Below are 26,873 nucleotides of genomic sequence, written 5' to 3'. Positions count from 1 at the left end.
CCACAGCCCTCCCTTATTTTCCCACTCTGATGCCAAGGCAGGGAATACAAGCTTTCACAGCACTGCAAGCAGCAGCGATTGAAAATAGCGCCAGGAGTGGGGCGAGTTGTGATCGCCCAGGAGCAAGTGGGCGATCACTTTTATAACTCCTGCGATCGACCTGGAGCACTCCAGGGATCTCCCTGTCGATCGCGGCTGACCGGTTGGACATTGCTGCTATCAGAGATTAGGGAGGTCAGATGATTTTGACAAAAACCCAAATGGGAGTGGACCTTTGCTGACGTCTGCTTATTTGGTCCACATGCAGAATGGAAATCAGCCCAGCAATTATGATCGGTATTCACTGTTGTTGTTGCTTTCAGTCTGCGAGCGAAACGTAATTGATTATTCCCCGTCCCACCCTAGACAGCATAACTGATGTAATGCACACAATCTGTACAATTAATTATGTAAGTTACATGATTCTGCCACAACCGGCAGCGACATGAATAACGTAGAGTGTTTGTTTTGTTTTGTTTTTTGCATAAGGCGAACCACAGCACGACAGAAACGGCGTTTCACTAGCGCCTCCTTTCATCTCTACTGTTGGGTAGCTCATGGCCACCTTTCTCCCAGTGATGGCTGCCAACTTGGCTGGCTTTAAAAGCCAAATTCACAAAGGATAAAGCTCTTAAATGCTCCTAGCTATGATGCCATGGAGTTTTCTTGGCAGGGATACTGGAGTGGCTTGCCGGTTCCCGCTCCATCAAGAGACATCACCTTGCCAACCAAGGTCCGTATAGTTAAAGCTCTGGTTTTCCCAGTAGTGATGTATGGAAGTGAGAGCTGGACCATCAAAAAGGCTGATCGCCGAAGAATTGATGCTTTTGAATTATGGTGCTGGAGGAGACTCTTGAGAGTCCCATGGACTGCAAGAAGATCAAACGTATCCATTCTTAAGGAAATCAGCCCTGAGTGCTCACTGGAAGGACAGATTGTGAAGCTGAGGCTCCAAGACTTTGGCCACCTCATGAGAAGAGAAGACTCCCTGGAAAAGACCCTGATGTTGGGAAAGATTGAGGGCATAAGGAGAAGGGGACGACAGAGGACGAGATGGTTGGACAGTGTTCACAAAGCTACGAACATGAGTTTGACCAAACTGTGGGAGGCAGTGGAAGACAGGAGTGCCTGGCGTGCTCTGGTCCACGGAGTCACGAATAGTCGGACACGACTAAACGACAGCTATGATGCCTCGGCTGTGTCTCTACTCCTGCAGGCAGTAGGCTTCTCTGAATATCTGCTGCCGGAAATCGCAGATGGGGAGAGTTGCTGTTGCACTCAAGTCCTCCTTACAGGCTTCCCACTGGAGCATAAATACTTGAGAAGCAAAGCATCCTCTTCAGTATAGCATCCTGTTCTCACAGCGGCCAACTAGATACCTGTGGGAAGACCACAAGCAGGATTCGAGCACAAAAAAACCTCTCCCTTCCTGGGGTTTCCAGCCACTGGCATTCAGAAGCATTGCTGTTTTGAATGGTAGAAGCAGAGCACAGCCATTGTGGCTAGTATCCACCAATAGCCCTCTCTTCCATGAAATCTGTCCCATCCTCTTTTAAACCCATCTTTGTAGGTGGACATCACTGCTTCCTGTGGGAGTGAAGTCCCGCATCTGGTTGGCCACTGTGAAAACAGGATGCTGGTGTATGCAACAACAGCAGCAAGAATACTCATCGTGAAGTATTGGAAGACACAAGATTTACCCACCCGGGAAGAATGGCAGATGAAGTTGATGGACTATATGGAACTGGCGGAAATGACTGGCAGAATCCGAGACCAGGGAGAAGAGTCGGTGGAAGAAGACTGGAAAAAGTTTAAAGATTATTTACGGAAATATTGTAAAATTAATGAATGCTAGAAAAATGTTGGAATTAAGTTATATGGCTTTAGTAGAAATGTTATAAGGAATTAAGGATAAATAGATTAATAGAGTATTAAAGGAAAAATAAGGTTAGAATGTGTTAAGATAATTATAGGATTGAAAACAGAGGAAGATGGAAAGGAATTGCTGAAAAAATTAACAGAAGTGGAATACAAAAAGGGAGGTGTGAGGAGGTCGCGGAAATAAGTGAATGAAAGACAAGATATTGAAATTATTTGATGTGTTTTGAGTTGTGTTTGTTTTGTTTTGTTGGTTTAGTGTGTTGGTGTTGTATTGTATTGTTTTTCTTTTTTGTAGTGTTTAAATTGTTGGAAAAAGTAATAAATATTATTAAAAAAGAAAAAGAAAACTGGATGCTGGATGCTGGACCAAGCAAGCCTTTATGTTGGGGATCAGCAACCTAAGGCCCATGTCATGAAGTGAGTGTGTGCCTGAAAATGGCAGTGGTTCTTCAGGGCTTCAGACAGGGGACATTCCCAGTCCTACCTGGAGAACCTGGGACCTTCTGCTTGCAAAGTAGGTGCTCTGACCATGGAACAATGGCATTTCTCTTGTGGCATAGGTGTTGGAGAGAGAGGTTTAGAAGAGTGGTTCTTACTCTCTCGTAGCAGAGTTAGCATAATGGTGATTGCTCCAAGCACATTTAAGCTTGGTTAGATTTGCACCTGCCCTCATCCACCTTTAAACAAAAGTTCCCCACAGAAATACTTAGGCTAGAATAAATCACAGACACAGTTTTCATCCACTGGCAGTAAAATGAAGATGAAAAAAGTACCAAATGACTTAAAAATTAAAGAACGTTGTTTCTTTACAAAAAGGATTGTGCAATCTTTGGGCTAGCAAAGATGCAGTCTGTGAAATCTCCCTTTTGGAGAGATTCAGCTCACTTGCAGGGAGCCATGGCTACATGGCTTCTTGCCTGTTCCATGAAGAACAAAGGAAAAAAGACTGAGAATGGTGGGCAGGGGAGCAGAAGCTACTGAGAGCCTGCTAAACCACACCCACCTGCAACGTGAGCTCTGGGCTCAGCTTAACTCTTCCATGCCTGCAAGTATAAGTTGGTATCTGTATATCACAACAGTAGGAGAACAGGAAGCTGCCTGGTCCATTTAACTCAGTATTGTCTACACTGACTGGTGTAGTTTTTCTAGATTTTTGGGCAGCTTTCTCTACCACCCCTACCTGGAGATGTCAGCAATTGGACTAGGGACCTTTTGCATGCAAAGCATATCCTCCTCTTCCTTCCTTCCCTCCCCTCCTCCTCTTTCTTCTTCCCTTTCTTCTCCTTGTCCTACTTCTTCTCCTTTTTCTTCCTCATATATTCTTTTCTTTCCCCATTCCTCTCTCTCTCTCTCTCCCACACACATCCGTCCACCTCTTCCTCCATTTTAGGTAGGATTGCCCTGTAACTGAGGTCCATTCCTTTTAAGGGGTCAAATCTTACTTTTTTAGATACCCAGCCCCTTGTTTGTAGCTTATGATTCTGTTACCAAAGAGGAAGGCCTAATGATGGTGAGAGCTTAGAATGACTTAGCTTGTGATCTGTCTTCAGCCGGCAGCCTGTAATCTCAAACACCTATGCAGGTGGATATTTTGTTTATCAGATCCATTGGCTAATTTGCGATGCGAACACAAGCTCCTTCCTGGTTTCAAGCAGCAACTTCCTGGGGGAAATTTCCAGAGAGTTCTCTTGCACACATTGCATCCAGACTTGCTCACTGTTCTTCTGTATCACATGCTGTTTGTACCTGCTTGGCCTCACCCTTGTAGACAATAGCAAGCCATTATCTCCAAATGGCTTCCAAGAACTCAGCTTGCTCTATCTAGCAAAGGGCTCTCACAGAGTCTCTGGAGGCTTTCTGAAACACTGCTGCAATCTTCCCCTTCCCTGTTTTTAAACTTGGAAGTTTCAGCGAAGGATGGAGTGATTTCTGTCGATTTCAGTTCCGTGAGCTTTTCATTTTCCCAGTCTTAAATTCAGTTCTCTGCATTTCAGCAGCAATTTGCAATTACTGTTGCTTTTCAAAGGAAATCCTCATGAAAACCCTTCAGCGTTTTAGTGCAAACTCTGACTAAATAAATGTATGTTTGTTCTGATGGGCCAACCCCAACAATGCAGGAATCAATGGCTACTATCCACAATGGCTGGGGACGCGGGTGGCGCTGTGGGTTAAACCACAGAGCCTAGGACTTGCCGATCAGAAGGTCAGTGGTTTGAATCCCTGCCACGGGGTGAGCTCCCATTGCTCCTGCCAACCTAGCAGTTTGAAAGCACGTCAAAGTGCAAGTAGATAAATAGGTACCGCTCCGGCGGGAAGGTAAAGGGCGTTTCCGTGCGCTGCTCTGGTTTGCCAGAAGCGGCTTATTCATGCTGGCCACATGACCCGGAAGCTGTACGCCGGCTCCCTCGGCCTCTAAAGTGAGATGAGCGCCGCAACCCCAGAGTTGTAACGGTCAGGGGCCCCTTTACCTCCCCATGCCAGTTGCTGGCAAGCCACCATGAGAACAGTATGTTGGCTTGACCCAGCAGGCTCTTCTTACTTTCTCACGGAAATTCAAGCAGATTTGCATAGCCTTAATCTGCACCCATTGCACTGTGATATTGACAATGAGCTGCGAAGGGCATGAGGTCATGACTTCAGGCAGGCTCTGTTCAACATTGAATAATAATAATAAAACTTTTAGCAGGCTTTAGTTGCCATGTCAAACCAAAGCTTGCAGCAATGACACTTCTGAAACATTACGAACGTGGATGGCATTGGTGACTTATTGATCAACAAGGAAGAGCATGTGATTGGTGGCGGATGTGATAGAGGAGTCTATCAGAGTGATGGGCAGGCATGACTGAACCATCCGTTTAGCCACCTCTTAGCTATTGCACTTTCTCTATCCAAGAAGGGACTCTGATGCAATTCCTTATAGCCTTTGTTTGCACACCCTGGAAAAGCCTATTGAACTTTATAATTTATTTTTCTCAATGATTTATATCCCATCGATTGGGATACAAATTCTTCCAAGGTGTCTTAAAACTAGGGATGGGTGATTTTTTTCCAGCTTTGTTCTCTCTCCATTTCTCTTTTTTTCCATTCCTAACTTCAGTTCTTCACATTTCCATATCAGTTTACAAGTAATAACAACAACAAGAAGAAAATTCATTTGAGTTCATTTAAAAAAAAGGAAGTGAAAATTCATTTTAGGGCAAATTTATTCTAATATACATTTGTACGCAATTTTGCCTAAATACACATTTTTGAAAAAGCCGTTTTCTGAAGCGATACATGAATCAAAACACAGCCATCCTCTGAATTTTGCAATGCAAATAAAATAATTAAAAATAATTTGCGGACCAGTGTTGACATATGGAGGAACAAGCTAGAGTTTGGGGAAATGACAAATTGAAATTGATGGATCCATCCATCCCTACCTCAGTACGTTACTTATGGTCAAGTTACTTATCTATTAGCCTCACCAGTTTACCTTCTGTGCAATGGGTCCAGCAAGTTGGGGGAGGTGGAACTGTCCCGTCCCCCCCCAATAAATGTTGAAACCCCAGGAGGGGGCTGGCGAGCTAGGAGGTGTGCAGAAACAGAAATAGGAGTTCAGATTATTCATCTGGCAGTGAGGAACAGGACATCTGGGGCGGATGAGCTTCAAAGCCCCTTCCGCCTCTAATCCAGTGTTTCCCAAACTTTGGTCTCCAGCCGCATTTGGACTACAACTCCCATCATCCCTGGCTAGCAAAAGCAGTGGTCAGGGATGATGGCAACTGTACTCTGAAAACAGCTGGAGACCCATGTTTGGGAAACCCTGCTCTAATCCTTTGAGTCTGGGGTTCCAGTGAATGTAAAGGACAAGGTCTTCTCAGTGGTAGCATCCTGTCTGTGGACAACCATCCCGAGAAAGGCTCCCTTGGCACTCACTCTGGCATCATTTCAGTGCCAGACAAAGGCCTTTTTAATTGTCCTGGGCATTTTAATTATGACGTTCATCTCCGTAGTTTTATGCTGCTCTGCCATCTACTGTTTAAAGTGTGGATTTATATATTTTTAAAAGTATAATATACAGTATTTTTATCATCCTTTCTTGACCTTCTTTTGGACAGTGCCTGCCTTGCAAAACCTTTGGGTGCCCCCTTGTAGGACAACACCTTCCCTTGTTTCTCAGCAAACTCATTTTGACTGCCTTGTTAATTGATTAGCAGCCTCTCCTGGAATCTTCTTCTTTGGTGATCACTCATAGCCAAGTAAGATTGTCTTCCATAAAAATGGTTTTAAATGTGAGTCTGTAAGTGACTGTGGAGGCCAATTCTGGATCCACACATCCTTCCACAGTGGGGACGTTGGTTTCCGAGTGGGAGTTGATAACGGTGTGGATTTGCCAAGCGTGCCTTCCTCTTAGCATGTTTCTCCCTTTCATCCTGAGTTCGAGCGTTCAAAGCCTGTGACACCTTTGGTAAAGGCTGTTCTCCAACTGGAGCGCTCGCAGGCCAGTGTTTCCCAGTTGCCTGTGTTTATATTACATTTTTAAAGATTTGCCTTGAGAGAGTCTTTAAACCTCTTTTGTTGACCACCAGTGTTATGCTTAACATTTAAAGTTCAGAATAGAGTAGTTGCTTTGGAAGACGATCATCAGGCATCCGCACAATATGACCAGTGCAACAAAGTGGATGTTGAAGAATCATTGCTTCGACACTAGTGATCTTTGTTTCTTCCACTACACTGGCATTTGTTCGTTTGTCTTCCCAGGTAATGGTGTAAAAAATTTTGGAGACACCACTAATGGAATCCTTCGAGGAGTTGGAGATGGCATTTATAAGTGGTCCACATTTCGCAAGCGTACAGTAAGGTTGGTAGTACAATAGCTTTGTAAACAAGCATTTTGGTTTCCCTGCGAATGTCCCAGTCCTCAAACACTCTGCATGTGAGAAACTGGGGCTGGGGGAAATGACTTCTTGACCTGACATGGGCTTGGTTCAGTTCTACAGAGCCTGCTCATTCGCATGTTCACTACAGACACTGCTCCAGGCTAGTTACAGGGAGGTAGCCGTGTTGGTCTGCCGTAGTCGAAACAAAATAAAAATAAAAATCCTTCCAGTAGCACCTTAGAGACTAACTAAGTTTGTTATTGGTATAAGCTTTCGTGTGCATGCATGTGTATCGGAAGAAGTGTGCATGCACACGAAAGCTCATACCAATAACAAATTTAAAGGTAAAGATAAAGGGACCCCTGACCATTAGGTCCAGTCGCAGACGACTCTGGGGTTGCGATGCTCATCTTGCTTTACTGGCCGAGGGAGCCGGTGTACAGCTTCCAGGTCATGTGGCCAGCATGACTAAGCCGCTTCTAGCAAACCAGAGCAGCGCACGGAAACGCTGTTTACCTTCCCGCCGGAGTGGTACCTATTTATCTACTTGCACTGTGTGCTTTCAAACTGCTAGGTTGGCAGGAGCAGGGACCAAACAACGGGAGCTCACCCCGTCATGGGGATTTGAACCGCCGACCTTCTTATTGGCAAGCCCTAGACTCTGTGGTCTCTAAGGTGCTACTGGAAGGAATTTTTAAATTTTGCTCCAGACTGAAACCATGAAGCATATCAAAACCATCCACCAATTCACATTGCAAAGACCTGTCCAAGCAATGCAGTTTTGAAAAGATGACTGAAAGAAGGGGCGATGATTCCTGCCAAACCTCCAGTGGTTGGGAGTTCCAGAGGGCATGGACGGCCACACTAAAGGCTCCCTAGTGAAGGCTGAACGAGTCTCCAGGGCACAGGGAACCACCAGAAGTGTCCCATCCAAGGGTCTCAGCGATTGAGGTGGAGTGTAAGGAATCAGCTAAGCTAAGGATTGGGATGCGGGTGGCGCTGTGGGTTAAACCACAGAGCCTAGGATTTGCCGATCAGAAGGTCGCCGGTTTGAATCCCCGCGACGGGGTGAGCTCCCGTTGCTCGGTCCCTGCTCCTGCCAACCTAGCAGTTCGAAAGCACGTCAAAGTGCAAGTAGATAAATAGGTACCGCTCCGGCGGGAAGGTAAACGGTGTTTATGTGCGCTGCTCTGGTTCACCAGAAGCGGCTTAGTCATGCTGGCCACATGACCCAGAAGCTGTACGCCAGCTCCCTCGGCCAATAAAGTGAGATGAGCACCGCAACCCCAGTCGGCCATGACTGGACCTAATGGTCAGGGGTCCCTTTCCCTTTCCCTTTAAGCTAAGGATTGTACCTGGGACCTTGTGCAATGTACATGCAAGGCAGATGCTCTACTTGAGAGCTACAGCTCTTCCTCCAGAAGCATGGGAGGGAAGAGAAGTTAGAGGTAAACAGGGAAGTCATGTGGCCTGCTTTAGTCGCAATTGCTTAGGCTGAGTTACAGGCTGGGTTACAAGGAGGGCATGGAACCTGCAAGATGTGTCACATCTTGCACAAACTCAAGGATGTCAGTACAAAGGCCACGTAAAGAGCAGCAGTGAAACTGACAAGCTTTACACCCAACTTTGCAGGAAGTCCGGAAAGTGAGCTCTTTTTCGGTGCTAGTGAAATTTACATGCTGCCATTAAACCCGCTGCCCCTCCTGTGAAGGAGTTTCTCCAGATTTTCCACCAAAATCGGGAAATGCTTTCTGATTCCACAGCTGATCTTTGCACATGATGCTCCCAGTTTATGCAAGTTTATGTGTGTTATATTCTACATAAAAGACTGCAAAGGACACTGGAGGAACTGAATAGGGTTGCCACCTTTGCTCTGGCAAAACACAGGACAGGGAGGAGAGGGATGGATGGTGGTTGTTCTTTTTATCTGGTGCTGAAGTGACTTCAAAGCAATCCATTGCAATCTATTGCAGCCTAGCAGGACGTCCCCTTTGGAATTTGTCACACACACAGACAAATTTGTATATCTGTCTGTGCTTGGCTACCCAGAGCTTAAATATGTGACCTTTCACACACCCTTTCAAACACATACATTTGGAGCATAGTTCTCAACGTTTCCCTTTTTTTAAGGTAAATTCCCTTATTCTGAGGATTCCTCGCAAGAAAAGGGAGAAGTTGACAACTATGATTTGGAGAGGATACATACCGTATTTTTCGCTCCATAAGACACACTTTTTTCCTCCTAAAAAGTAAGAGGAAATGTGAGTGCGTCTTATGTAGCAAATGGCACTGTGCAGAGAGGGAGAGCTGCACAGTGCCCCTTCAGCGAAGTGCCTCTCCTGAGAAGCGGGAGGAGGAACGGAGCCCCTTCTTTTCCTCCTCCCGCTTCACAGGAGAGGCGCTGTGCAGAGACAGTGGCCAGCACTGTGGCCACACAGTGGCCAGCTTGATGCCTGTGGGAAGCCCACAAGCAGTACATGAGCATCATAGTACCTCTAAAACTAGGTGTGTCTTATGGTCGGGTGCGTTTTATAGAGCCAAAAATACGGTAACTTGGCACACACACACACACACATGCAGAGAGAGGGTGGAAATCTGAAATACAGGACAAAACTGTATCAATACAAGACGTAGCATTTTACATTGAAATACGGAACAATCCTGTATTATACATGACAGCTGGCTACCCTAGAACTGAACTAGCTCAGCTCCGAAAGACAGAATTGGTTGCCTGAGATATTTTATCTTTACCAGTGCCCTGGGCTGTACCCATAAAAACGTATTCAGAGCCCTGCAGGATCAGGCCAAGCAACCCACCTAACCCAGCACCCTGTTCTCACAGTGGCCAACCAGAGGCCTGTGGGAAACCAGCAAACATGACCCAAACACAAAAGCTCTCTCTTCTCCTGCAGTTTGCAGCAACTGCTATTCAGATGCATCTTGCCTCAGGCTGTGGAAGCAGAGCAGCATAGCCATTGTGGCTAGTAGCCACTGATAGCCTTCTCCTCTGTGAACTTGCCTCATCAGATTCGTTGGATGCCCAGGAGTTTTAGTGTTATGAGTAACGCCGAGGGAGCGTTGCTGCCTTCATGCCCTGCCTGTGAGCTTCTTGGAACCACTTAACTGGCTGCCGTGAGAAACAATATGCTGAACCAGCAGGGGGCTCCTTTTATGATTGATCATAATCATATGGAATAATTTTTATTCTGCTCACAATTTAAAGCAAACATCCCGACTTTGCCCTTCCCCAACCAATACGTGAACCTTAATTCTCTCCCCTCCAAAGTTTGCAGACTAAGTTTCTCCGACTAAGGAAGGTATATGAAAAGGTATATTTGTTACTCTCGGCCAAGCAATAGCAAAATTCCAGGCACTCGCCCAGGATCTGTGTTCCTCTGGAGAACTGAGACACAGAAGAGACTGTTGTAGCTTTAAAAAATATGGTTTATTCACCTATTTACACCTTCATGGAGGGAGTCCAGATCTTACCGCATGGTCATTTGAAGAGGGGCTTGTCCAGCATTGCAGCCCTGGAGCCAAAGGCATCTATTCCAAACAGCCTTCAGTCAGCCTGCCCAAGATGGACCCCCGTCTTCCTTCTTTTTCTCTTCTTCCCAGCAAACCTTGCTTAAAATGTACTCCTTTCCTATTACCTCAAACACACACCTCATCCCCATGGCAACCTCTGTCTGCCCAGGCCCAAGGTTCCTCTTAGATGGGCCATCCCAGGTGAGGCCCTGTCTCGGAAAGAAAGCATAGCCTGTATTTTCCCACTGGCCTCCAAGCTTCCCTTCAATACCCCAAATAATCAAAATCCTACCATTTATTCAATTTCTAGAGTGTAGGGGGGTTCCCTTCTCAAATCTATAACAACATATTAGTGAAAAGTGGAGGCGAGAATGCATATATTAGCGACAACAGTGTATCAAAATGCACCCAGGTGTAACTGCACACAAGAAAATTCATCTATTAGAATGAAAAGTGTGTGGATTTTCACTGGGATTTTTCAAACAAATAGATTTTAAAAATTGCAAACTGAAGGGGGAAGAAGGTGAACCAAAGTTAAGGCTGAAAAAATGAGATCCTGAGAGAAACCCAAAATGATAGCTTTATCCATCCCTAACAAAGAAGAAGGGACGCGGGTGGCGCTGTGGGTTAAACCACAGAGCCTAGGGCTTGCCAATCAGTAGGTCGGTGGTTCGAAACCCCACAATGGGGTGAGCTCCCGTTGCTCGGTCCCTGCTCCTGCCAACCTAGCAGTTTGAAAGCACATCAAAGTGCAAGTAGATAAATAGGTACCACTCCAGCGGGAAGGTAAATGGCGTTTCCGTGTGCTGCTCTGGTTCGCCAGAAGCAGCTTAGTTATGCTGGCCACATGACCCAGAAGCTGTACGCCGGCTCCCTCGGCCAATAAAGCAAGATGAGCGCCGCAACCGCAGAGTCAGCTACGACTGGACCTAATGATCAGGGGTCCCTTTACCTTTAACAAAGAAGAAAGCAATATTTTTATTATTTTTTATTAAACCTTATAGGTTTTTGGAGGTTTAAGAGCCTCAAGCCTTTCTTGAGAAGACATAAGAACATAAGAAATCCCTTGTTGGATCAGACCAATTACCCATCTAGGCCAGCATCCTGTTCTCACAGTGGCCACAAATGAGATACTTGTAGGAAGCACACAAGCAGGATTCAAGCACAAGGACGCTATGTCCCAGGGGTCAGCAAACTTTTTCAGCAGGGGGCCAGTCCACTGTCCCTCAGACCTTGTGGGGGGCCGGACTATATTTTGGAAAAAAAGAGAAAAGAAAAAAATTCCTATGCCCCACAAATAACCCAGAGACGCATTTTAAATAAAAGGAGACATTCTACTCATGTAAAAACATGCTGATTCCCAGACCGTCCGTGGGCCAGATTTAGAAGGCAATTGGGCAGGATCCGGCGCCCGGGCCTTAGTTGGCCTACCCATGCTATATCGTTTAAATATATTTTTCCGGGAATATAAGGGAAGTTCTTTAATCTCAGTCACTGAGAGGTCATATTTGCTTATCAGTTGGGCAGCGTGATGTACCTAGTTTTTAAGGGGTAATCCATTTGAGAGCTCAATCAGGCATTTTTTTGGTAGCCTAGTGTTGTCCATCTGTTGAACTCTAAACCAGTACAGCGGTGTAGCGTGGGTTGTCAGCACTCGGGGCAAGGCAAGTAATTTGCACCCCCTAACCCGGGACAAGGCAAGTAATTTGCGCCCCTAACCCCTAACCTGCCGCCGCTGCCAGCTTCTTCTTGCTGCTGCCTGGGCTGGTTGGGTGTGGTTCTCTCCCGCGCTCAGCGCTGCGCTGGGCGGCCGCTGCACTGTCCCTCCCCCAGATAGTCCCTCCCTCACTCTCTCTCCGCTCCGCAACGCACGCCTGGCACCCTCCCCCTCCACAGTGGGCGGCGACCCGGCAGCTCGGATCGGATTCGCACAGCCAGCACTGCAGTGAGAGAGAGTGAGTGAGCCAGGTAGGGGCAGAGAGCTGCGAGTGCAAGCGCCCCCCCCCAAATGTTGCACCCGGTGCGGCTGGCCCCCCCTGCACCCCCACGCTACGCCACTGAACCAGTAACAGAGAATTCTTTTATCTATTTGGCTCTCTATGCTCAACATACGAATTTCCAACCTGACCATGGAGATTGCACGTCTTTGGGTAACCATGCTATATCCCCTCTTGGACTTTCCAACAACTGGATTTCAGATGCTTCATTTCTTCAGGAAAGGGAACATTTCAGATAGTTCAGGATGGTGTGTGCGTGTGTTTTATGTATGCCAAATTACCGCAAGACTTCTGCCTATCAAGCCTTGGTTCTCTGCTCTCATAAACATCTTTATTTCCTCATTGTCCAAAGAAGGTATTCTCCCCTGTGTGGGAATGGAAAAAGAGGTGGGCAGAAAGTTCATGCTCAAAAAGGGGGAAATCAGAAATGACTCATGACAGGCAGTCAATTGGATGATGGCTTTGACCCAGATAAATAGCCGGGAACCTAAAAATTGATGCTCTTTGGAAGAGTTTGAAGGTCTGAACAGCAGCAGCAGCAGCCTCAAACATCAACGTTCGTGGACAAAGAGCCTCCAAGGGGAAACACGTGGCCAAAATCTAGAGAGGTCTTCCATGCCTTGTGGCAACTTTCTGCCTTCCAGTAACAGCACAATTCCAAAGACCGTCTCAGGTGCTGTCTTGCACCTTTCAGGCACTGTGTTGCCCAACTGAGCCACCTCGCCTTTTCTTCCTTTCTGCAACTGTCCTTGGAGAACCTTGGAGACAGCCAGTTCTGGCCCCGGATGACGAAAGGGCAGGTTCTCCAACGCACGCACATGAAAAAGCGGCAGCCAGGGATTGCGCAAGCGCACGAGACTGGAAGTGACACATGGCCTCTGCATCTCAAGTTGGCAGAGAACGCAGGCAAGGCAGCAGGGAATTGTTTTGCCCTGGCAGCTGGCCAGATCGCTTGGATTGGTGAATCCCAGCAGTATAGTAAGGCATGAGCTATATCCCAGCAGTATAGTAAGGCATGAGCTATATTCTCCTTCTTTACTCCAGCATGGAGGGATGGCCCAGAGGACACTGCTGCCAGTCAAGTCAAACTCATTGGTCCATCTAGGTCAGTATTTACCCCCACCCCCTCTGTGCATTCTCAAAATCTGTTCAAGAGATTGTTAGGGGACCCCTCCAGAGCAAATTTTGGGGGTGCACAGGGAGAGGCGAGTTAGGAGACTTCTGCTTGCTCTGTGTTGGAAGTAACCTGGTGCGCATAACAGAAATGAATGAAATAAAATGGAACTTTCATCAAAATGATGGGCTATTTTCTTCTGTTTCCTTCCTCCTTGTCAGATAGCTGTTGCGGTTGCTCGAGAGTGCCCAGGCAGGACTCCAAACCTGTGTTTTACAGGTTTTATTGTGGTGCAAACTATTTACAGTGAAGAGCTCCAAAGCTCATGTCTGGCTCAATCGCTAGCAGAATCCGGGAGTGGTCTTTTTTTGGACCTCCCCCAGGATAAGAATTTCGTTACCTCCAACCTTCTCCTTCCCTCTTTGCGCCTTAGGCTACTGCACAGGATGGGCAATGGCAAGGGCGTGTTTTCCTCCTGTCCGGCTTGCCCAGGAGTGGTGTTAAGGCTCCCACCAGCATCCTCCGGTCCTTGCACCTCTTCCCCACCAGAGGTGGGGCTTTCCTCCTCCCTGGAAGAGGAACTGCTTCGCAACATTTTTGGAGGCTCCCTGTAACACAACTGCCCTTCTATTTCTCGCCTCTGAGCCGATGGCAGTTCCATGGCACTACTGTTTACACTTGAGGTGGCAGACAGTTTTGTCTACCTGGGTTCCATCATAACCAACAGTCTCTCCATCGATGCTGAGCTGCGAGAGCATATTGGCAAGGCAGCTAGGGCAATGGCTCATCTCTACAAAAGCTGAAGAGAATACCAATACCAAGACGAAGGGCTACCAGGCTTGTGTGCTTTATTGCAAGTGAGTCATGGGCAACTTACAACCATCAGGAGCGATGCCGCGACGCCTTCCACACACACTGTGTCAAGAAGGTTTTGGGTATCTCATGGCAGGGCAGAGTTTCAAACCAAGGTGTGCTCTCCTAGGCCCACATTCCCAGCATGGTCACACTTCTGTCTCAGCAATGTCTACGTTGGCTTTGTCATGTCCAATGGAAGATGGCAGGGTCCCCAAGGACATGCTCTACAGTGGTGTAAACAAAAAAATTGCCCTTTTCCCTTATGGGGTATCCAAGAGCCCATATAGAGTCCTTGCACAGGTTCCCTATTGGTAGGAGAAAATAACAGAGGCCAACCAGAGAATACTGAGAAGCAAAGCAGCTAGTAAGCTTGATCTTTATTGATCTGTTGCAACAGGGTACTCCCCTCACACGCAGGAGAGAGGAGGGACCCAGAAAAATGGCGTACAAGGCCTTATAAAGACTTTTGAAATTGCCACCCTGTAGATCAAGACCACCCCCAGAAACATCATACATACATCACAGAAGGGGTGTAACCTAAGACTACCTCTCAGATACATCATACCTACATCACAAAAAAAGCGGTCTTAAAACAGAATTTTGAATGTTGTTTTTCTCCTGTCCTTGTTTATCTCCTGTCTGGCAGGTTACTTGATTGGATTGCCTGGGGAGCCCGGCCAATCTTTTGTAATGATAAATACTTAGTTCCTGGGCCAAGTCACAGGCTCACACCCTATTCAAACACAGACATACCCTTAAGACAGGATTTGTGAAGGAAAAGACAATGGGGAGGCTTTTCCACTTTGACCATGCAGAGAAAACATTTGCTCAGTTTAGGAATCAAAATGGCTTCAGGTCGGTTTTCCTGTGCTGATCTATGTACGTGCGGTTATGAACATTGCCATATATCTAAGACCTCCAAATTCCTATCACAATATCCCCCCTTTGGGGCTAGAATTTTTCAGGCACCAGGCCCATTGGCAGACCAACTCTGCACTACAAAGATGTTTGCAAACGTTGAAATGAAGGCCGGCGACATCGACTCTGCTGTGTGCGAATCCCTTACAGATGATCGCAGCGCCTGGAGACAAGCAGCCAGTTTGTGCATCCATAGCAGGGACCAAAGGAGGAAGGACTGCTGTCAGAAAAGGCATTGTGCATCTGCAGCGGCACAACCAGATGCCTTCATCTGCCCCATCTGCAACAAAACATGTCTCACCAGCCTAGGGCTCTACAACCACAGCAGGCATTGAAACCTTCCAACAGTTTGACCTCACCCACAAAGGTGAACTCCTCCATTGTCTCCTGAGACAGACGGATGCCAACAAAACCAAAAGAAGTGTTCCTGTTTAGGATTCTGTCCAATCATTTCCTCCTAACACTTCAATCTAATCTCCCTCCACCACACATTTTCTGCCCTGCCTCAACATTCAACTGGTATTCCAAGGCAGCAGGGAATGTTCAATCTGCAATTGAGTTTCCTCCCCCACGCCCAAATGTTTTTGTCCCTAACTGGCTTTGTTTTTTATACTCCAGGCATAGCCAAATTTGGCCCTCCAGATGCTTTGGGACTACAACTCCCATCATCCCTAGCTAACAGGACCAGTGGTCAGGGATGATGGGAATTGTAGTCCCAAAACATCTGGAGTGCCAAGTTTGGCCATGCCTGTTGTACTCCTTCAAACCACAGTGACCCCCATCTGGGCCACAAAACATTCAGCACTCACTACCTGCCTTTGCTATTGTAAGTAGCTATGTGACGCATTTAATATAAAAACCAAGGTAAAGGTAATGGGACCCCTTACCATCAGGTCCAGTCGTGACCGACTCTGGAGTTGCAGCGCTCATCTCGCTTTATTGGCCGAGGGAGCTGGTGTACAGCTTCCAGGTCATGTGGCCAGCATGACTAAGCCGCTTCTGGCAAACCAGAGCAGCACACGGAAACGCCATTTACCTTCCCTCCGGAGCGGTACCTATTTATCTACTTGCACTTTGATGTGCTTTCAAACTGCTAGGTTGGCAGGAGCAGGGACCGAGCAACGGGAGCTCACCCCATCACGGGGATTCGAACCGCCGACCTTCTGACTGGCAAGTCCTAGGCTCTGTGCTTTAACCCACAGCACCACCCGCGTCCCCCCCAAAAAACACAAAAACCATTTATAATTATTTAACCATTTATAGTTTTTATATATGCATTTCCTCACTGTCTGGAAAAGCACTGGTGGCATCGAAAAGTTCTCGGCAAATGTTTGGAAGTTAGCACAGGAGGTCCCTGCTAAATCTCTGCTGGGAGAGTATTGGGCAGTCCCTAAGGTACCCTGGACCTAAGTTGTTCTGGGCTTTGTAAATTAATACAAGGACCCGGAACGTGGCTCAGTAGCTGATGGGCAGCCAATACAGATGTTTTAACAAGGCTGCCACATGTTGCCAGCCATGTGCCCTCATCAGCACGTTGACGAGTCTTAAAGAGACAGGTGCATGCTGACAGGGAGAATTAGAGGTTATCCAAAACAGAAAGTACGGAAAGAATGGAAAATCTTTAAAGAGTATCTGGAAAAACATTGCAAGAACAAATATCTCCTGGCAGAAATAGACTGATCCTTGTAAAACAACAAATATAATGTTTTTCGATATCTGACGAAAACAAAGAAAGCAATACAATAATTTGGAACTGTGTGTGGAAAAAATAGTAGAAATAATAACACAATGAGTCTAATCGGAAGTCAAATGTGTTTCTTTTGTTTTCTTTTCTTTTTCCTACCCCCCCCCTTTCCTCCCCTTCTTCTTCCTCTTCTTTTTTTTCTTTTTCTGCCTCCTTTCTTGGTCTTTCTCTCTTTGATTTGTTAAGAAAGAGATAGAGAGATAAAAGTGTAATATGAAAACTTCAGTAAGTTAAAAGTGATGTTGTGTAATTTTCCTATTACTATTTATATATTGTTAAAATTGGTTGATTGTAATGAATTGATGTAGCAATTACTTTGGTTTTTTCCTTTGTTATTGTTGAATTCTAAATAAAGTATTATTCTTTAAAAAAGAGAGAGAGAGAGAGACAGGTGCATAAACCAATTTTTCTGAAAGCATTCAGGAAGTGCCCTCCTCTCCTTCCCCACCACTGCCACCCTATCATTCCTTGCTCATGGGCAATTGATGGGTGGGGTTGAGTTTTGGCACTCAGCATGTAGCCAGCGAAGGAGGAGAATGCCAGCAGTGACACTCAGAATGAGGCACCCGGAAGGTCGGCAGGATGGCAAAGCCTTTCCTGAATGTCTCCACCGACTTCACAAGGAAGATAAATAAGGTTGATCAAGTCAAGCGGTTGAGTGCAGGATGTGCAATATTTGTTTGTTTTGGCTCTTGGATACTTCCTCTGCAACCTGCTTGTGGGCTTCCCAGAGGCATCTCCTTGGCCACTGCTGAGTTTGGACTATATGGGCCTTTGGTCCGACCCCACAGGGCAATTGCTATGTTCCCATGAGAACTGTTCACCAACCACGCCTGGAAGGCCATTCTTGAGGTTCCACATCCCTGACACGTCGTATTGTGGAAGGAATGTGGATGTAACTGTATCTTCCTATATGCATAGAAATGGAAGGCAGTCATCACGCAGCCCCCTTTGGAGGATTAGTCGTGTCGCATCACAAACCTGGATTTGCATGAAGTCAAAGCACAGCTCCCATTGGAGGATACGTAGTGTAGCATCAGAATCTTGGATTTGCATGAAAAAATGGGGTTCGGAAGGTGAAAAGCGAGCTTAGCAGTTGCGTGGGGTGGGAAGGGAGTGGTGTGGGGTGCTGGTGAGCAGAGCAAACAGGAGCCCAGACCCTAGTGTGTGTGTGCTTGTGTAGTACTTAGAATCATAGAAACAGAAAGTTGGAAGGGACCCCAAGCGTCATCCAGTCCAACATGCTGCAATGTAAGAATCTCAACTAAATCATACATGACAGGTGCTCATTCAACCTCTGCTTTGAAACCTCAACGGAAGGAAAGTCCACCAGCTCTTATGAGAGTCTGTCCCACTGTCGAAGAGCTCTTACTGTCAGAAAGTTCTTCCTGATGTTTAGCTGGGAATCTCCTTTTTTGCAACTCGAAGCCATGGGTTCGAGTCCTAGCCACCAAAGCAGAAAGAAACAAGCTTGTTCCCTCTTCCATGGGACAGCTCTTGAGATATTTGAAGATGGCTATCATATCTCTTCTCAGTCTCCTATTTACCAGGCATACCCAATTCCCTCAACCATTTCTCATATGGTTGAGTTTCCAAACCCTCAATCATCTTGGTCTCCCTCCTCTGCACATGTTCAAGCTTGTTAATATCCTTCTTAAATTGCAGTGCTCAGAACTGAACACAGTACTCCAAGGCAGAATGAAGTGGTACGCTTACTTCTTCACACAGCACACAAACTATGGACCAGTTGCATAGGAGGCAGTGATAGCCACCAGCTAAAAGATGGCTACTAGCCATAATGACTAAGCCCAGGGTCGGAGGCAGTAAATGCTTCTGAATACCAGTTGCTGGAAACCAAGGAGGTGGGGAGAATGCTCTTGTGTTTGAGTCCCGCTTGCAGGTTTCCCACGGTCACCTGGTTGGCCAGATAACAGGATGCTGGAGGTGGTAGACCTTTTGACCTGATGCAGCAGCCAGGCTGTTATTTCATTCCCATGCATAATCCAAATCTATGCAAACTATTAGTGAGAGCTGTAGTTAAGCCATCTATTAGCAATCCCCACACTCATCCTTGTAATTCCAAACACTGTTATCACCTGCGTGTTTATATCTCCCGGAGACAACTATCTTCAAAAGTGGCAGGATGGTTAGAACATACGACAAAGGGAACATCCCCTTAAGGCTCTGCAATATGATCTGTATCACTGAGGGCAAAAAACCAAAACAAAAACCAGCCCCAGGGATGTCGCATCGAATATGTAGGTAAAACAACAACCAACCTACGCACACATTTTAGAAACCATAAATCTGCAATCAATTGAAGGAGTGGAGCAACCAGTTGCTGGACGTGCCAGTTCTCAGAACCACAGCCTGTCAGTAATTGCTAAAGAGATGCTCAGAGATCCATCAATGTTTGCAAAGAGGGAGAACTGCCGGATGGACGCACTGGACACATTTGCACCACATGACCTAAAGGAGAGCACCTGGAGAATACCAACAGCATTGCTTATCTTCAGTGAATGATGATGATGATGATGATGATATATTATTTATACCCCGCCCATCTGGCTGGGTTTCCCCAGCCACTCTGGGTGGCTCCCAACAGAATATTAAAAACACAATTAAACATCAAACATTAAAAACTTCCCTAAACACTGGGCTGCCTTCAGATGTCTTCTAAAAGTCAAATAGTTGTTTATATCCTTGACATCTGAAGGGAGGGCATTGCACAGGGCAGGCATCACTACCGAAAAGGCCCTCTGCCAGGTTCCCTGTAACCTCACTTCTTGCAGTGAGGGAACCGCCAGAAGGCCCTCAGATCTGGACCTCAGTGTTTTGGCTGAAGGATGGGGGTGGAGATGCTCCTTCAGCTCTTGTGAGTGGTCCATTCTCAATGCTTTTTACAGGCAATCCTTGTTTTGCAAAGGGGTTACGTTCTGGACCACCATGTGCATCGGCCTGGCCCATGGGATGTGTTCTGCCCCAGCCCCGTTCCGCCTTTTTAGTGACATTTTAGTGACGTTTTTGGGCCACTTCCGAGTTCAGCGCCTTGCACACGTGCGTGATTGCACACCAGTTGGACACGCATGAATTGGGAGCTGCCTATAACTGCCGCCTTGGTAACAGCATAGTTTCTGAAATATACTCGGAGTTGAGAGTGGATTTCATGCTCTTTATTCAGCTCATAGTGGTGAGGAGGAATGGAAGTTCCCCCATAATGTCTGCTTTATATACATTATTTACACAATGGGCCCCACATGATTGGCTAATTCCGGGATTCTCCTGTAGGCCAATCAGGCTGCGGATTCACTTCCACCTGGAGCTGGATTGGGTGGCTCCTGTGGACCAATCAGACTGCTGCATTTTGAATCCTATTGTTCTAGGACCAATCAGACTGCTGCATTTTGGATCCTATTCAGCTCAGTACCTAACAGTTTCCATTTTGTCAGAGCACTTCACGGCACTGAAAGCCGAAATGCTGATGCCGAAAGCCATATAAATCATAGAACTGTAGATTCAGAAAGGATCCCAAGGGTCATCGTGTCTGATCCCCTGCAGCAATGCAGGAATCACAGCTAAAGAATCCCTGACAGACAGCCATCCAAACTCTGTTTAGAAACGTCCAATGACAGATAGCCCACCACTGTCCCAGGTCATCCGCTCCACTGTTGCGTGGCTCTTACTGCCAAGAAGTTCTTCCCAATGTTCACTCTGAATTTCCTTTATTGTAATTTGAACCGCCCTGTCCTCTGGAGCTGCAGTACACAAGCTTGCTCCATCTTCCATGTGACAGTCCTTCAGATCCAGGAAAATGGTGATCGTGCATGAAGTGCCGTTTGATGTTTTAAAAACTATCTATCTGTCGGTAACGAAATAATTCAGCAAGGGTGAACGCAGGTTATAGGTCCTGGGTTACCTAGCTGTGCGAGGGATGATGGGAGTTGGAGTCTAACAATATCTGGATGACACCACTTTGGTTTTCCCTTGCTGTAGGCTGACACTTGTTAGGAAGCTGATTACTCAATCAATCAATTTCCTTTATTCGACCGATAGTCAGAAATAAAACACAGAAATAAAACACAATACAGAATTATGAACTAAAACATCATAGGGGTACATGAATAAGGTAGGGCCACAGCACTAAACCTCTCACAGATAACCCACATCAAGGCATTCAATTGTACGTTTCCGACGCTTGAGTGCCAGGAAAAGGAATTTAGCCAATGACAAAGTTGTTTTCCTAGAAGACTTATTTAGCAGATATGCTGTCTGCTTTCCTCTTTGTCGGGGACTAAGCTGGGGTAAGTATGGGGTTATAAGATACTGTCTTAAATCGTTGTAGAAGGGACAGCTCATTAAAATGTGCTCTGTGGATTCTACCTCACCCAACGCACAATGGCATAATCTCTGGTCATATGGGACTCCTCCATATCTTCCCTTCAGAACCGCCGAGTCAAGAACATTCAGCCTAGCCGCGGTAAATAGTCTGCGGTATTCCACGTAGTGGATATCCGCCAGGTAGCGAGCTGGAGCAGCTCGGTACATCTGCTCCCCCAGAAACAGCCCTGGTTTCACACGGGCTATGTCCTCCTGTCTCGCAATATCCCTTAATCTCTGGGCGATCACCGCCTTTGCGTGGCTATACGTCATGGACTCTATATAAAGGGAGGACAACCCGCACTTCTGCACTTCCTCCACTATCTCCCCTTCCCATGGAGATTTAAAGTTATCCCTCAGAATCAAGGGGGCCAAACCCACCGGTCTGAAGCAAAGCTTAAGCCAAAGCCATAACTTCGCTTTCAGGGCCACATACCTAAAGGCTTGGCAACCGGTTTCCAATCTCATGATCGCACCTGCCACGGAGGGGGGGGATCCTGAGTATGGCCCTGAGGAATTGGGTTTGGATAGATTCCAATTTTTCAAACTCCCTACGTGAGCCCAAGGCAATGCCCACCAGTAGAAGAGGGAGGACTTTCATTTTAAAGAGTCGCAAGGCAACTTTGACAGTTTGCGCCTGTTTCTTAGAGTACAGGGTTCTAATCACCAAGGCTGCTTTCGATGCGTTCGAGGCTATGTATTCTCTGTGCGCCAAGAAGGACCTATTTGATCTAACAACCTGACCCAGGTATTTGAAGCAGCTGACCTGCTCTAAAGGAATACCATTAATTGACCATAAATTAGGTCGAGCGGCAAAGACCATTATTTTGGTCTTGGCATAATTTAGTTGGAGCTCATGTTGGGTCACATATTCATGAAGAGCTCGAAGCATCCTCCTTAATCCGATGGGGGACGTAGCTAATAGGGCGGCATCGTCCGCATACAGCAGAACATTCAAGGCTCGTCCTGCCAGTTTTAGTGGATGGAAATCAGTATTTGCCATATGCACCACTAGCGAATTAATATAGAAATTAAACAGGGCAGGGGCAAGCAAACAGCCCTGTCTTACCCCCCTAGTGGTGGCAACTGGATTGGAGACTAGCCCCTTGCTATCTAGCCTAATCCTCAGGAAGGTATTAGTATGCAAATTAATAATCAGCAGGAGAAGGCGGCGGTCGATAGATGTCGCTGCCAATTTTGCCCATAGCTGGTTCCTGGGAATTAGATCAAAGGCCTGCTTAAAGTCTATAAAGGCGACGTGGAGGGCTTTTAGGCCATTGTCAGCATACTTGGTGGCCAAGTGATTTAGGATTAAGATTTGGTTTGTTGTTGATCTTCCAGGGCGGAAACCCGCCTGTTCCTCTGCGATGATGTTGTTGCTTTCCATCCAGGTCGTTAATTTGTTAAGTAGAAATCTTGAATAGATCTTCCCGATAACATTTAGCAGGCTAATTGGTCTAAAATTGGCCGGGTCTGTGCGTGGCCCTTTCTTGTGGATTAACACAATCAGTGCAGAGTTCCAGCTTGGAGGAAATTGTGCTGTTTTGTTTATATAAGTAAAAAGAGCTGCTAAGGGTGGACACCACCAATCCTTATTGGCTTTAATAACATCTATGGAGATAAGATCGTCTCCGGGTGCCTTGCCCGCCTCAAATTGGCCTATAAGTGTTTCCACTTCAGAGCAGGTAACAGGATCCCACTCAGGCAAGGGGGCCAATTCTATCCTTTCTCCGCTGGCAGCGTGAGCTGCATATAAATCGGAGAAGAAGCTTTCCCAGGTGTCAGCTGAAATTTGGGGTTCTATCCTTGACCACGGTCTACAAAGCTGATTACTTACATGGCTCCGGAGATTCGCCGTTGATCAAAAGGGCGAAGACATGCGAAAGGGAAAGCGGGGCTTCTAGCATGACCCAGGAAAGCTGACTCAGGAAAGCTGGAAAACCATTTATTGCAAAATAATAATAATAATTTATTATTTATACCCCACCCATCTGGCTGGGCTTCCTCAGCCACTCTGGGCAGCTTCCAACAAAACACTAAAATACAATAAACTATTAAACATTAAAAGCTTCCCTAAACAGGGCTGCCTTCAGATGTCTTCTAAAAGTTTGGTAGTTATTTTTCTCTTTGACATCTGGTGGGAGGGCGTTCCACAGGGCAGGTGCCACTACCGAGAAGGCCCTCTGCCTGGTTCCCTGTAACTTGGCTTCTCGCAGCGAGGGAACCGCCAGAAGGCCCTCGGCGCTGGACCTCAGTGAAACTGTTTATTGAAACTCTACACTTCCAAGGGTTCCCCGCCCCTTTTTCTTCTCCTTTTTTCTTACTTCACTTTTGTGCCCTGCCTTATTTTAAAGACTTGGGGAGTACAACTCCCTTGCTAGCTAGGACTCATGGCTGCTCTAGACCTATGTGCACGCCACACTTAAAAAACACATGGCTCCTGCAAAGATCCCAGGAACTAGGGTTTGTGAAGTGCGCTGGGAATTGTAGCTCTCTAATTACTGCCCCCAGGATACTTTGGAGGGAGAAGTCATGTGTTTTAAATGCATTGTGTGTACACCTCCAAAACATCAGGAGGCCACCAAAGAGGCAAATGGTTGCACTAAACCATGGTTCAGCATCACATCCAAATGCAGGCAGTTAGTTAAACTGTGGTTGGGAGCCTGTGAACCTCTGGACATTGCTGAACTACAACTCCCACCAGCCCCAGCCAGCCTGACCAATGGCCCAGGGAAGGTGGGATTTGTAGTTCTGCAAGACCTGGAGAGCCACAGCTTAGCAAATATACTGCAAGCCACTTTGAAAACTTTGGTTAGTGGACGGGGTATCCATATTCTTAAATTTATTGGTTGCTACCGAGGTGCCTCAAAGCGACTTAACAATATGTAAGCAAACACGTGCACGAAAACCGATATAAAAGAAAAAAACAAAGAAAAATCTAAAAGACAATCTTATTTTTAAAAGGCAGAAAATTATGCGTGGGAGAAGTGCAAAGAACTGTATGCTAGTCAAAATTGCAGGCAGAAAAAGTATTTGTTAGGATAAGTTCGTATTAATGGCTGTAGAATTTTTAGGAGGATTTAGAGAGAGAGAGAAACACGCATTGGTGCAGACCTGAATTTAAAGTTAGAAAAATGAGAAATAGAGGGAAGCGAAATCGACAGACCCTTCCATCCCTATCTGGATGTAACTTCTATTTGTTGACGAGAGCATGTTTCAACTCCAACTTTCCAATAATGAGAATAAGGACTTCTGCTCTTGTATCTGGGGTATCTCCAGGTGACCAGAAAATGTCCTCATTTGCTTGAGCAAAGACTTACGCAGTAGTTAGACTGTGCCTGCTGAGCATCCATTCTGATTTCTTTACAGGGTGGATATGTAACAGTGAGCATTCAACTTGCATTCATCTTGATTTGCTTGCGGGGCCGTTACGCCTTAATCATATCTTCATCCCACACCTTTCCTTATGTTTCCCCAACACTTTCCCAGCAGCAAAAAGTCAAGGCTTTTAGTTTTTGTTTTGTAAAATCTGGATTGGTTGTACGTAGGCGAATTAGCGCTTTAATCCCCTTTAATTGGGCAACCAAAATTTCCGGGATGGGTCTGAATCCTTCCTGAAAAATGGCGAAATTCTGGAGACACTCCCGTTTTCAATCTTGACTGGCAGAGAGTTCCTGCAGTATGTCAGGGAGCGGCCATAGCTCAGTGGTTAGAGCACCTGCCTTGCACACAAAAGGTCGCAGGGTCAATCCCTGGAATCTCCAGGTAGGGCTGCCCAAAACCCTGGGGACCATTTCTAAGAGAAGGCACCCCCCCCAAACACCCCCAAAGGGGAAATGGGCAGCCTGTATTACACAGATATTAGGGTTGCCATATTTCAAAAAGTAAAAACCAGGACACCTTGAAAGTTGTTGTTGAGCTTTTTTTTAAGGAAGGCCCCAAAATTCTTGAGCCTTTTGAAGGAAAACTCGAAAATTGTTCAGCTTTTTTTAGACAAACCCCCAAGCTGCTGAGCTTTTTTAAAAACCCCTCCCAACAATATCAGAGCAGCCTCAGCATACAGTGGTACTTCGGGTTACATACGCTTCAGGTTACAGACTCCGCTAGCCCAGAAATATTACCTCGGGTTAAGAACTTTGCTTCAGGATGAGAACAGAAATCGTGCTCTGGCTGCATGGCGGCAGCAGGCGGCCCCATTAGCTAAAGTGGTGCTTCAGGTTAAGAACAGTTTCAGGTTAAGTACGGACCTCCGGAACGAATTAAGTACTTAACCTGAGGTACCACTGTATTTGGTAGCTTCAGGCAACAAAGCATTTTTCTGCATCTTACTCTCTTGGGGAGGGTATGGGATATTAGGGGAGGGGACGCAACTATCCTTCTGGGATCGTTTGTCTGTCTTTGGTCCCTACCCTGCAGTCAGCTCTCACCTGTGGCTCCCACAAGCTGTCAGCATGTGACAGTGGCCACATCCTGGGAATGGCTTCAACTGGCCAGCTAAACCAAGTGAAGGTACCGGGCGACTTTGGTATTTCCCTTGCATGAGAAGACAGGCTCTGGCGGATTGAGAGGGCGAGACCAATAGTGGGTCCAATGGTCAAGAAGGTGGTTTCTGCATGTGCTGTAGAGGGAAGTGAGGGGCAAATGGAGCTGATCAACCTGGGAAGGTAGCCCATCTAGGAGAAGGAAAACTCTGATCCTAAACCTCTACTGCCTTGCAGGATATCTTTGGGAGAAGAGTTTGGATTTGATATCCCGCTTTATCACTACCCGAAGGAGTCTCAAAGCGGTTAACATTCTCCTTTCCCTTCCTCCCCCACAACAAACACTCTGTGAGGTGAGTGGGGCTGAGAGACTTCAGAGAAGCGTGAATAGCCCAAGGTCACCCAGCAGCTGCATGTGGAGGAGCGGGGAAGCGAACCCGGTTCCCCAGATTACGAGTCTTCAGCTCTTAACCAATACACCACACTGGCAACCAAGATGTATTTGGCTAAGTCCCTAAGATGGTTGGATGGTGCTTTGTATGCCTCCTCCTGGCAACTCCTGCAGCCCAGCTGGTGCCAAATGTCTTGCTCTGCTTTCCTTTGGACCACATCAGTGAGGCTGAGAGGGTGGTCTTGTCATCTGGGCAGCCCAGGATCTCCACACACATTGCCCAGGCTTGCACCCTGGGGAGGTCACTTTGGTGCTGCTGATACAGTGGTTTGACTTCACCCCTGGAGGCACACTCCATTGCCTCTCGAGACAGACGGATGCCAACGATTCTCCTCGGGAAGGAAATTGCCTTTCCTCTCCCAAGAGAGCAGCACTGAAATTTAATCATTAACCCCCATTTTGACCTTGTTCCATCCAAGCAAACAAAGCAAAAGGTATCCATTCACTTGGATGGAATGAAGAAGAATAGGCCCACAATGGGACAGTTGCGAGACTGTATCCACACCTACACACTTTTAAAAAGCAAACAAACCAATAAAGCTGGAGCACCTGTACTTAGCTACCCATTCACTTGGATGGAATGAGAACTTGGAAGCAACAAGAAGGAAGGAGCTTGCAATGGGGAA

The 26,873-nt window shown here is 46.6% G+C and overlaps 1 protein-coding gene across 1 annotated transcript in view; it reads right to left on the bottom strand.

Annotated features, from left to right (window-relative positions):
* The window catches only part of SCNN1D (sodium channel epithelial 1 subunit delta), a 72,870-nt gene that overhangs the window by 45,187 nt on the left and 810 nt on the right, over positions 1-26,873 (bottom strand). The window lies entirely within an intron of this gene.

Source organism: Podarcis erhardii, assembly GCF_964252035.2.
Source record: "Podarcis erhardii genome assembly, chromosome: 7".
NCBI classification, from domain to species: domain Eukaryota; kingdom Metazoa; phylum Chordata; class Lepidosauria; order Squamata; family Lacertidae; genus Podarcis; species Podarcis erhardii.
This window is presented reverse-complemented; position numbering and strand designations above follow the sequence as displayed.